The sequence below is a fragment of the Humulus lupulus genome, chromosome 2, assembly GCF_963169125.1.
Source record: "Humulus lupulus chromosome 2, drHumLupu1.1, whole genome shotgun sequence".
Lineage (NCBI taxonomy): Eukaryota > Viridiplantae > Streptophyta > Magnoliopsida > Rosales > Cannabaceae > Humulus > Humulus lupulus.
In genome coordinates this window covers 216,154,102-216,165,163 of record NC_084794.1, presented here as the reverse complement: position 1 = coordinate 216,165,163, position 11,062 = coordinate 216,154,102, and positions in this window count along the sequence as shown.

The window sequence follows — 11,062 nt, the reverse complement described above, 5'->3', positions numbered from 1 at the left end:
GGATTTTATTCACTACTCTAATTTGGATTTTAGGTCCTTATGTTTTTTTATTTTTTTCTTTTGAACCAATTATTCAGCTCCAATCGAAATTCTTTAAGACTATTTACGTTTTCTCAGTTTATTAAAAGAGGAGATTTATTTTGAGTTTATTAAAGATTTTTTTCTGGAATTTGAGAGTAATAGAAAACAAGTAAATGGTTTATTGTATTCGATAATTTAAAGTTAGGAAAATTTGAACAAGTTTTTAGTAAAGTGTCATTAGTAACAAGTAAGTGGGTACATTCGATTGCGATAGTTATCAAAGGCACTCTCTCCCTGAATTTTGTGTAACGCCCCAAATTTGTTAATAAGGCTTAGTGTCTGACTAGCGTGCCATGAAGGCAATAATTGATTTAATTGTATTATTACCTGATTAATTGTGATATATGTGCATTAGTACTTAATTACTTGAGCTATATTATAATGTGAATATATATATGCATATTTAGGTGAATTAAATATGCATGTGGGCCTGTTCTTGTTAATAAGGGCATATTTGTAATTTTTGACCCGTTGAGGGTATATATATGTTTATGTGTGTGCTATGATTGAGACCACAATATTGTGGAGATATATTTGAGATGTGTGGTTTGAGGCGGTCGTAGGGAGCGGATTAATGGAATAGTCACAACGAGGTCAAATACCCGGCTCGGGGTGAGCTTAGGGGTATTTTGGAAACTTGGTGTGTGTTTGGGATTTACTGGGTAACGGGTAGTTATTTAGCGGTTATTTTGGTATGCCGGGATTAATCAGAGATTTATAGGACTACTCAAGGAATTTGCAGGAATGTGGCAAATGACAGATTTTCCCATGGTGGTATTAAAGGGCTAAAGGTTCATATAGGGGCATTTTGATCATTGTGGTGCCAAGAGATAGATGTAGACTTAGAATTCTGTAGAAAGGAACCAAAAATTAAAAAAAAAACTTCAGGAACTTAGCCCTTCATTCTCTCTCTTTCTCTCTCTCTCTCTCTCTACTTGGCTCACTCTCTCTTCCTTGGTATGCTTGGAAACTTTGTGGAACTCTTGGAAAATTGGCTCCGGAATTGAGGATTTGAAGCTTGAAGTGTTGGGGAGTTAGCTCAGGGTCGAAATCATCACTAAGGTAAGGTGTAAGTCTTTACTTCTTTGTGGTTTTATGCTGTAGTCTAAGAGTTTTCCTTGAGGTTTCAACCTTAGGTTGATTTTGGATTTTGGTAAGAATTTGGAGAGTTTTTTAGGGTAATTATACTGATTATATTGCATTGATATGAATTCTAGACGTACTTCTGGGTGTAGGTATTGTTTAGGGTGAATTTCAGTGGAATTGGCTCGAGAAAAATGCAGGGAAAATGCTGAAGTTTCTGGGTTCGCGGGGTCACATCGTGGTGTTATTCTTGGGCGCTGTGTCCCGCATGAACCCGGAAGGCCTAGCGGGTCTTTGAAATCGTCGCGGCACAGGTTGGGGCGTGTCACAGCTCGTGTCTCCCGGGTGAGAACCTTGAGCTCTCGGACTTGTAGAGGGCCGCGGCACATAGAGTAGAGTCATGGCTCAAATAGAAAATAGTGGCCAATTAGGGGTTTTGGGCTCAGGAACTCAAATTTATGGGCTCGAGAAGGATCCTACTACGCGATTTAGTAGAATTCGAGGTCCCTGAGTCTAGTATATTATTCTGAAAGCTTTAAATTGATTTAGATTGTGATGGTTATGTATTATTACGTTGTGACTAGGTTTTACCACTAAGACTCGGAATTAGGGATCGTGCTCAGGATCGCCTTGCACTGTCAGCTCGGGACTCAGGTAAGAAAACTGTTTGTGCCCATGAAGCAGGGCACGACCCAATTATCTGTGTTTAGTAGTGTATTTGAATGTATGTAATTTCTATGTCATGTTTATGCGTTTGTGACTGATTGACAAAGGTCGAGATCGACAAAGGCCAAGATTAGCATAGGTCGGGATCAGCCAGGGTCATAAACCGCAACAAGCATGCTAAATGCAGGCTTCCATGGCATGTCCATCTAGGGTGTTGTATTCACCCGCTTGATTAAGAATGTGAACCTAGTGCCTAGTAACGCACCTTGATCGGCTTAGCCGCTTTGTCAATTGTCTGTTGTACCTGTTTAAGTTATGAATTTATTGAAATTAACTGTTATATGCTATGTTTGTGGAGTTTTCTTGTTGGGCCTTCGCTCACAGGTGCTCTATGGTGCAGGTAAGGGCAAGGGAAAGGCTAACCAAGCATGAGTTGGAGAGCATGGAACGGCACGTACAAGTTTAGCCTACCTGGCCGCCAATACTGAGGGTAGTTTTTAGGAACGTGCTATAAACACTTGATTCTGTCGGTTAGTTCAACTGTAGACTAACTTTTGAGTAGTAAATATATTTTAAAATAATACTTTAGGATGCAAATGTAACATTTTTATGATTTAAATGAATGTCCAAACTTTTATACTTAATTCTTATTTCAATGAGTCTTTACTTTAGTTAATCACACTTTTTGGTCTAATACCTCGATTAGCGAGTTAATGGCACATTTTAAAATCACATTGTAACAGCTCTAAGGTAGGAGGGTTTTACAACTTGGTATCAAAGCGTGCCAAGGTTTATGGTCCCTAGAGATTGACCGAACATGTACACTCGCTGCCAGAGACAAGCTTGACTCAGGGTTGGTCGGTACTATGTAAATTATATGTTTAATTGCTTGTCTGAATTGCCCTGTGTGCTTAATTGATATAAATAGAGCATGATGAGTGTATATAATGCTAGGCATGGCCCCTTTGACTGCTATATGATTATGCTATGTGTGCATTGTGTTGATTTGATATTTGTGTTTGATTGGTTGATCGGGAGGTGGTTTCTTTGGATGTTTTTATTGGGCCTGATGTTCGGCGTCATTGATTGCAGGCATATTGAAGTTATTCCTCGACGATCAACTAGATTCTGAGGCAATATGGCCGATGATAACAACTAGGGTCAGGCCCCTCCACCTGCCCCACAGAACTGGCAACAGATGTTTGCAGAAATGCAATCTAAACTTCAGAGAACTGAAGATGAACTTCGAGAGCTGAGACAGCAGGCTCCTCCTCAGGGTGTTGGACTACAAGTCCCACAGACTGTGGCACCAGTGCCAGCCCAGTCTGTGATGGAGAATAGATGGGAGCCTCTGTATGAGAGGTTTAGAAAGTAGCACCCTCCCACCTTTGAGGGTGGTCCAGACCCACTACGGGCAGAGCATTGGATGAACATGACTTCTTCTATCTTTGATTTCATGAGGGTGGAAGGGAACGAGAGGGTGGCTTGTGCCAGTTATATGTTGAGAGATGATGCTCGCATCTGGTGGGAAGTTGTGACTCAGAGGAAAGATGTGACTACCATGACTTGGGATGAATTCAAGGATTTTTAATGAGAAATATTATAGTGTTGCAAGTCGCGCTACAAAGGTGGGTGAATTCACCAATTTGACCAAGAATAAGATGATTGTAACAGAATATGCCTTGATGTTCTACCGGTTGGCTAAATTCGCACCGATTTTGGTGCCTACTGATATGGCAAGGAGGGACCGCTTTGTTCGGGGGTTGAATGTAATGATAGCTTGGGATGTCAAGATGACATTGGATCCAATGACTGCCACTTATGGTTAGGAAGTGGAAAAATCCCTTACTGTTGAGGGTGCTAAAGATCAAATATGGAAGGAAGGCGCCGCAAGGCACGATGCTCGGAGGATGGTGTCTCCCTTCACTGGTTCTAGCCGAGGCAGTGGCCTAGTGAGCAGAAGATAAAGGCCTCAAATTCTTTTGCTACTCCTAGTCTAGATAGGAGGGCATGGGGTGCCTTTGGTGGCCGTCAGGGCGAGGGAGAGAATTGGAGAACCTTCCCAGAGTGTCCACGATACAGGCGATGACATTTGAGGGAGTGAATTCATCTATGGGAGTGTCAGCCACTTGAGGAAAGACTCTCCACAAGCCAGAAAAGAGGAACCAAAGAGGAGTGACAACCTTACTCTAGCCAGAGTGTTCACCTTGACCCAGACCGAGGCTTAGGCTAGTCCCTCAGTCATGATAGGTCACTACTCATTCATTTGTATCTTTTAGGATGATAGACTATCTGCATAGACCTTGTGATCTATATGCTAGGGGATTTAGAACTTTGTTTCCAACTGGGGAATCGGTAGTCTCTAGGAGGTGGGTTAGAGCGTTACCAGTGGAGATAAATAGTAGGGAATTGTCTGTGGATCTAATTGAACTAGTGATGGATGATTTTGATATGATCTTGGGGATGGATTGGTTGGAAAAGTATGGGGCGACGATAGACTACAAGCAAACGATGGTAACGTTTGAGCCGATAGGAAAGGAACCATTCATGTTTGTGGGGACGGTTAGTGGACCACACGTACCTATGATCTCTGCATTGAAATTTAGAGACCTATTGCAAGAAGGTTGCATGGGATTCTTAGCAAACATAGTGGATACCTCTAGGGTCATTTCAGTTGGACCGGGTGAGACTAGGTTGGTGTGTGAGTTTCCTGATGTATTTCCAACAGACCTGACAGGATTGCCGCCACATCGAGAGATTGAATTTGTCATTGAGTTAGCACTAAGAGCAGAACCGGTATCAAGGACACCTTATAGAATGGCTCCAACAGAGTTAAAGGAACTGAAGATTTAGTTGCAGGAATTACTGGATCTAGGATTCATTAGACCCAGCTTTTCACCGTGGGGTGATCTATTTCTTTTTGTCAAGAAGAAGGATGGGTCCTTGAGAATGTGCATTGATTACAGAGAGCTTAATAAATTGACTATTAAGAATAAGTATCCACTGCCCAAGATTGACGATTTGTTCGATCAACTACATGGGAAGACGGTAAACTCTCTAAGATTGACCTTCGATCTAGCTACCATCAGTTAAGGATTATGGAGAAGTTCATACCAAAGATCGTGTTCTATAGGAGATATGGATACTATGAATTCTTGGTCATGTCCTTTTGAGTTAACCAATGCCCCAGCAGCCTTCATGGATTTGATTAATAGGGTCTTCAAGGATTACTTGGATAAGTGTGTGATCGTATTCATCTGGTGTACTCCCAATCAGAAGCAGAACATGAGCAACACCTTCGTTTGGTACTACATCGGCTGAGAGAGCATAGGTCTTACGCCAAGTTCAACAAATGTGAATTTTGGTTACCCCAAGTAACATTTCTGGGTCATATCATGAGTAAGGAGAGGATTCTGGTGGACCCGAATAAGATTGAGGCAGTGAGAGATTGGCCAAGACCGAGTAGTGTACCAGAGGTTAGAAGCTTCTTGGGGTTAGCAGGGTACTATTAGCGATTCGTTGAGGGATTCTCCAAGACAGAAACAACACTGACTGAGCTAACACGTAAGAAGATGAAGTATATCTAGAAAAATAGATATGAGAACAGTTTCAAGGAGTTGAAGCGACGACTGATTACCGCTCGAGTACTAAGTCTTCCATCAGACAAGGAAAATTTTGTGGTCTACTGGGATGGTTCAAGGTAGGGTTTGGGGTGTGTATTGATGCAAGCTGGGAAGGTGATAGCCTGTGCATCTAGATAGCTAAAGGAGTATGAACAGAGGTATCCCACTTATGATTTGGAGTTGACAACGGTGGCATTCGCATTGAAGGTATGGAGGCATTACATGTATGGAGAGAAGTGTGAAATATACATTGACCATAAAAGTTTGAAGTATTTCTTTACTCAAAAGGATTTGAATATGTGCCGAAGACGTTGGCTGGACTTGGTAAAGAACTATGATTGTGAGATTTTGTACCATCCAGGAAAGGCCAATGTAATGGAAAAAATGACGAGAGCATGAATTGAACTGGTAGTTGGTAAGCTAGCCAACATTACTCTTCAGTCCACACTCCTTGAGAGAATCAGAGAACCGCAGAAGGAGGATCCACAGTTGAAGAAACACAAGGAGGATGTCTTACCTGGACTGACTAGATACTTTTCTATTTCAGAGGTGGATCTGTTGAGGTATAAAAAGCAGATTTGCGTTTCGATGGATTCTGGAATCAAGTGAGAGATTCTAGATGAGTCTCATACCACTAATCATTCTCTACATTTGGGTACGACGAAGATGTACCAAGATCTAAAGACTCTATATTGGTGGCCAGGGATGAAAAAGGACGTGGTGGATTATGTGGCCAAGTGCTTAACATGTCAGCAAGTGAAAGTTGAACATCAAAGGCCAGTAGGTTGCTGCAGCCTTTAGGGATTCCAGAGTGGAAGTGGGAGGATATCACCATGGACTTCATGGTTGGATTGTCGAGGATAGTGGAGCGACATGATTCTGTGTGGGTGATTGTGGATAGGTACACCAAATCAGCCCACTTTTTTCCTAATAGAACAACTTATAGGATTGAGCAGTATGTTGAGTTGTATGAGAAGGAGATCGTGCGTCTCCATGAGGCTTTGAGATCGATAGTGTCCGACAGGGACTTCATCTTAACCTCTTAGTTTTGGGAAAGCTTGTAGAAGGCTATGGCCACGCAGTTGTGGTTCAGTACCGCCTATCATCCTCAGACGGATGGACAGTCTGAGAGGACGATTCAAATACTAGAGGATATGTTGCGGGCCTATGTTCTGGATTTTGGGGGATCTTGGAGTAAATATCTCCCTTTGATTGAGCTTTCTTATAGTAACAGTTAGCAGGCGACTATCGGAGTGGCTCTGTGTGAAATGTTATATGGGAGGAAGTGCAGATCATCCATTCATTGGGATGAGACAAGTGAGAGAAAGTACTTAGGTCCTAAGGCCGTTTAGAAGACTAACGAGGCAATTAAGAATATTAGAGCTCAGATGCTCGCCTCCCAGAGTAGACAGAAGAGTTACTCAAACTTGAAACATAGGAGTGTAGAGTTTCAAGTCAGTGATCATGCGTTTCTCAGAGTTTCTCCTTTGAGAGGAGTGAAATGATTTGGAATGAAAGGCAAGTTAAGTCCTAGGTTTGTTGGGCCCTTTGAGATCCTGGAATGAGTTGGAGATGTGGCATACAGATTAGCTATGCCTCTAACTTTATCAGGGGTTCACAATGTATTTCATGTGATGCTCCGAAAGTACGTGTTAGATTCTACACATGTGTTGAGTTATGAAAATCAGGAATTGGACCAAGATTTGTCTTATGGGGAGAAACTGGTTCTGATCCTAGACCGAAAGGATAAAGGCTTGTGGAACAAGACCATTGCCTTAGTCAAAGTGTTGTGGAGAAACAACAAGGTAGAAGAGGCAACTTGGGAGCTTGAGTATGATATGCGGGATCGATCTCCCGAACTATTCAGGTAAATTTCGAGGACGAAATTTCTGTAAGGAGGGAATAGTTGTAACACCCTAAATTTGTTAATAAGGCTTAGTGTCTTGACTAGTGTGCCAGGAGGGCAATAATTGATTTAATTGTATTATTACGTGATTAATTGTGATATATGTGCATTTGTACTTAATTACTTTAGTTATATTACAATGTAAATATATATACATATTTAGGTGAATTAAATATGCATGTGGGCTTGTTCTTGTTAATAAGGGCATAATTGTAATTTTTGACCCATTGGGCGTATATATATATATATATATGTTTATGTGTGTGTTATGACTGAGACCACAGTATTGTGGAGAAATATTTGAGATGTGTGGTCCGAGGCGGTCTTAGGAAGCGGATTAGCAAAATAGTCACAACGAGGTCAAATACCCAGTTCGGGGGTGAGCCTAGGGGTATTTTGGGAACTTGGCCTGTGTTCGGGATTTACTGAGTAACAGGTTGTTATTTAGCAGTTATTTGGGATTTATAGGACTACTCGAGGAATTTGCGGGAATGTGGCAAATGAAAGATTTTCCCTTGGTGGTATTAAAGGGCTAACGGTTCATATAGGGGCATTTTGGTCATTATGGTGCGAAGGGATAGACATAGAGTTAGAATTTTGTAGAAAGGAACCAAAAAAAATAGAAGGAACTTAGCCCCTCATTCTCTCTCTCTCTCTCTCTCTCTCTCTCTCTCTCTCTCTTTACTCGACTCACTCTCTCTCCCTTGGTGTGCTTGGAAACTTTGTGGAACTCTTGGAGAATTGGCTCAGGAATTGAGGATTTGAAGCTTGAAGTGTTGGGGAGTTAGCTCAAGGTCAAAATCATCACTAAGGTAAGGTGTAAGTCTTGACTTGTGGTTTTCTGCTGTAGTCTAAGAGTTTTCCTTGAGGTTTAAACCTTAGGTTGATTTTGGATTTCGGTAAGAATATGGAGAATTTTTAAGGGTAATTATACTAATTATATTGCATTGATATGAATTATAGACGTAATTATGTGTTTAGGTATTGTTTAGGGTAAATTTCAGTGGAATTGGCTCGAGAAAAATGCACGGGAAATGCTGAAGTTTCTGGATTTGCGAGGTTGCGTCGTGGCGCTGTTCTTGGGCGTTGCATCCTGCATGAACCCAGAAGGCCTAGGGGGTCTTTGAAATTGCCCAGGCACCGCGGTGCAGGTTAGGGTGCATCGCTGTCCGTGTCCCCCAGGTGAGAGCCTTGAGCTCACAGACTTGTAGAGGGTTGCAGCACCCAGACGAGGGCTGAGGTGCCCAGAGGAGAGCCACAACTCAAAAAGAAAATAGTGGCCAATTAGTGGTTTTGGGCTCGGGAACTCTAATTTAAGGGTCGGGAAGGATCCTAATACCCGGTTTAGTAGAATTCGAGGTCCCGAAAGCTAGTATATTATTCTGAAAGTTGTAAATCGATTTATATTGTGATGGTTATGTATTATTATGTTGTTACTAGGTTTTACCGCTAAGGCTCAAAATTAGGGATCGTGTTGGGGATCGCCTTTCACTGTCAACTCGGGACTCAGGTAAGAAAATTGTTTGTGCCCGTAGAGTAGGGCATGGCCTAATTATCTTTGTTTAGTATTGTATTTGAATGTCTGTAATTGCTATGTCATGTTTATGTGTTTGTGACTAATCGGCAAAGCACGTTGAATGCAGGCCGCCATGGCATGGCCATCTAGGTTATTGTATTCACCTGCTCGGTTAAGACCATGAACCTGGTGCCTAGTGACGCACCTTGATCGGCTTAGGCCGCTATGTGAATTGTATGTGGTATCTATTTAAGTTATGCATTTATTTAAATGAACCGTTATATGCTATGTTTATGGAGTTTTCATGTTGGGTCTTGGCTCACATATGCTCTATGGTGTAGGTAAGGGCAAGGGAAAGGCTGACAAAGCATGAGTTGGAGGGCATGGCTTGACCACCACGGCTAGGGGTAGTTTTGAAGAACGTGTTATAAACGCTTGATTTGTCGCTTAGGTTGACTGTACACTAACTTTTGAGTTGTAAATATATTTTAAAATAATACTTTGGGATCCTAATGTAACACTTTTATGATTTAAATGAATGTCCAAACTTTCTTACCAAATTCTTATTTAAATGAGTCTTTACTTTAGTTAATCATACTTTTTGGTCTAATACTTGGATTACGAGTTAATGGCACATTTCAAAATCATATGGTGACGGCTCTAGGGTAGTAGGGCGTTACATTGTGTTTATTATAAAAAGTCAATATTGCATACCCTTATTTGACTTTTTTTCCCTTTATATTTTCAATTCATATTCTATTCTTGATAGAAGTCATTTTTGTATTGTTTAAGGGTGGAATTTTGTTAGAGCTTAAAGTTTGTAGTCACCTACTTCTATCTATATCATCATCACTCTGTATTATTTGTGAATATTGTAGGCATGACTATGCTACTTTTTTTATGTGATGTATAATATATATATGTTAAATTTTATTTCAGTTGATAAAGGATTGCTTATGGTCAGAGTATATTGCTTAATGAAGTTCAATTTATCTTAGGTTGATAACTCATTCCTTAAAAACATAGTAAATTGATTGAGAAGTAACACTATTCTGATTTGATTTTGAATCAATCCAATTAGATGTCATCAAGAAAAAAGGATGGTTGGAGATTCTAGGGAGTCCAATGTCAAGCGGATAAAGGCAAGTGACAAGGGTAAAGGAAAAATTCAATCTGAAGATGAGGTAAGCCATACACTAACATAAAATAGTGTTTTTATAAATACCATGGTTGTTAGGGGGTTCATTGTCAATTGAACTAGCCCATGTTTTTTAAATGGCACGACGATGTAGATGAGATGGTGTATGTTGAGGCACTGATTATACGGCTGATAAAGCAGTCACTGAAGAAAGAAAGTGGTGAAGCCAGCAAAAGTAACCCCACTAAAGAGTGCACTATGCAAGACGAGGAGAAAATATACGGTATGATTGGCTATCATTGTCAAGTGGAGAAATTAGTGAAGCTCATGAGGAGTGTGACTCCTGAATAGAAGCAAGTTATTAGGGACATTGGATTTGTTCCCTGCTTTTTACAGATGTCCTTAGTGCCAGTGGTGGGCTGATATGGTACTTGTACAATAATATGGACATTGACAATTTCGATCTCAAGTTTGATGGAGTCAGCTACCCTATAACAATGGAGGCATTCAAAGGAATTATGGGAATCAAAGATGGGGGCTAGAAGATATACTTTAACCCTATCAGTGGTGATGAGCACAACATTTATGAGAAAATATACACCGATAAGCAGACCAGATGCCAAGACTTGATGGAAAAAACCATCGAATCTGATCATGCCGACATATATTTCATTGCACGATTTATGCTCGTTGTGATGGGCACATTTTTGGTACCCACTTTTGGAACCTTTGTTTGGAAGGAGTACGTAAATGTGCTCCAAGATATTGGCAAAATTAAGAAGCTCAACTGGGCCTCTTTCATTGTACAATTCCTCCATGAAAGTATTATAGGCCTCTGTGGTTGTGAGAAGAAGGCTCCCTAGAACGAGGACAGCAAGGGTTATCACTACCTCCCAGGATGAACCTTTTTTCTCTAGGTTGTAATTTCTCAACCATTAGCATGTGTTTGCTTTATGAAATTTGGCGTTGCTTTTAACTTAACTCACTATTTTTTTGTAGCTGTTCTATTGGAATCATATAAAATGGAAGCATGCCTATGCCCCACGCCA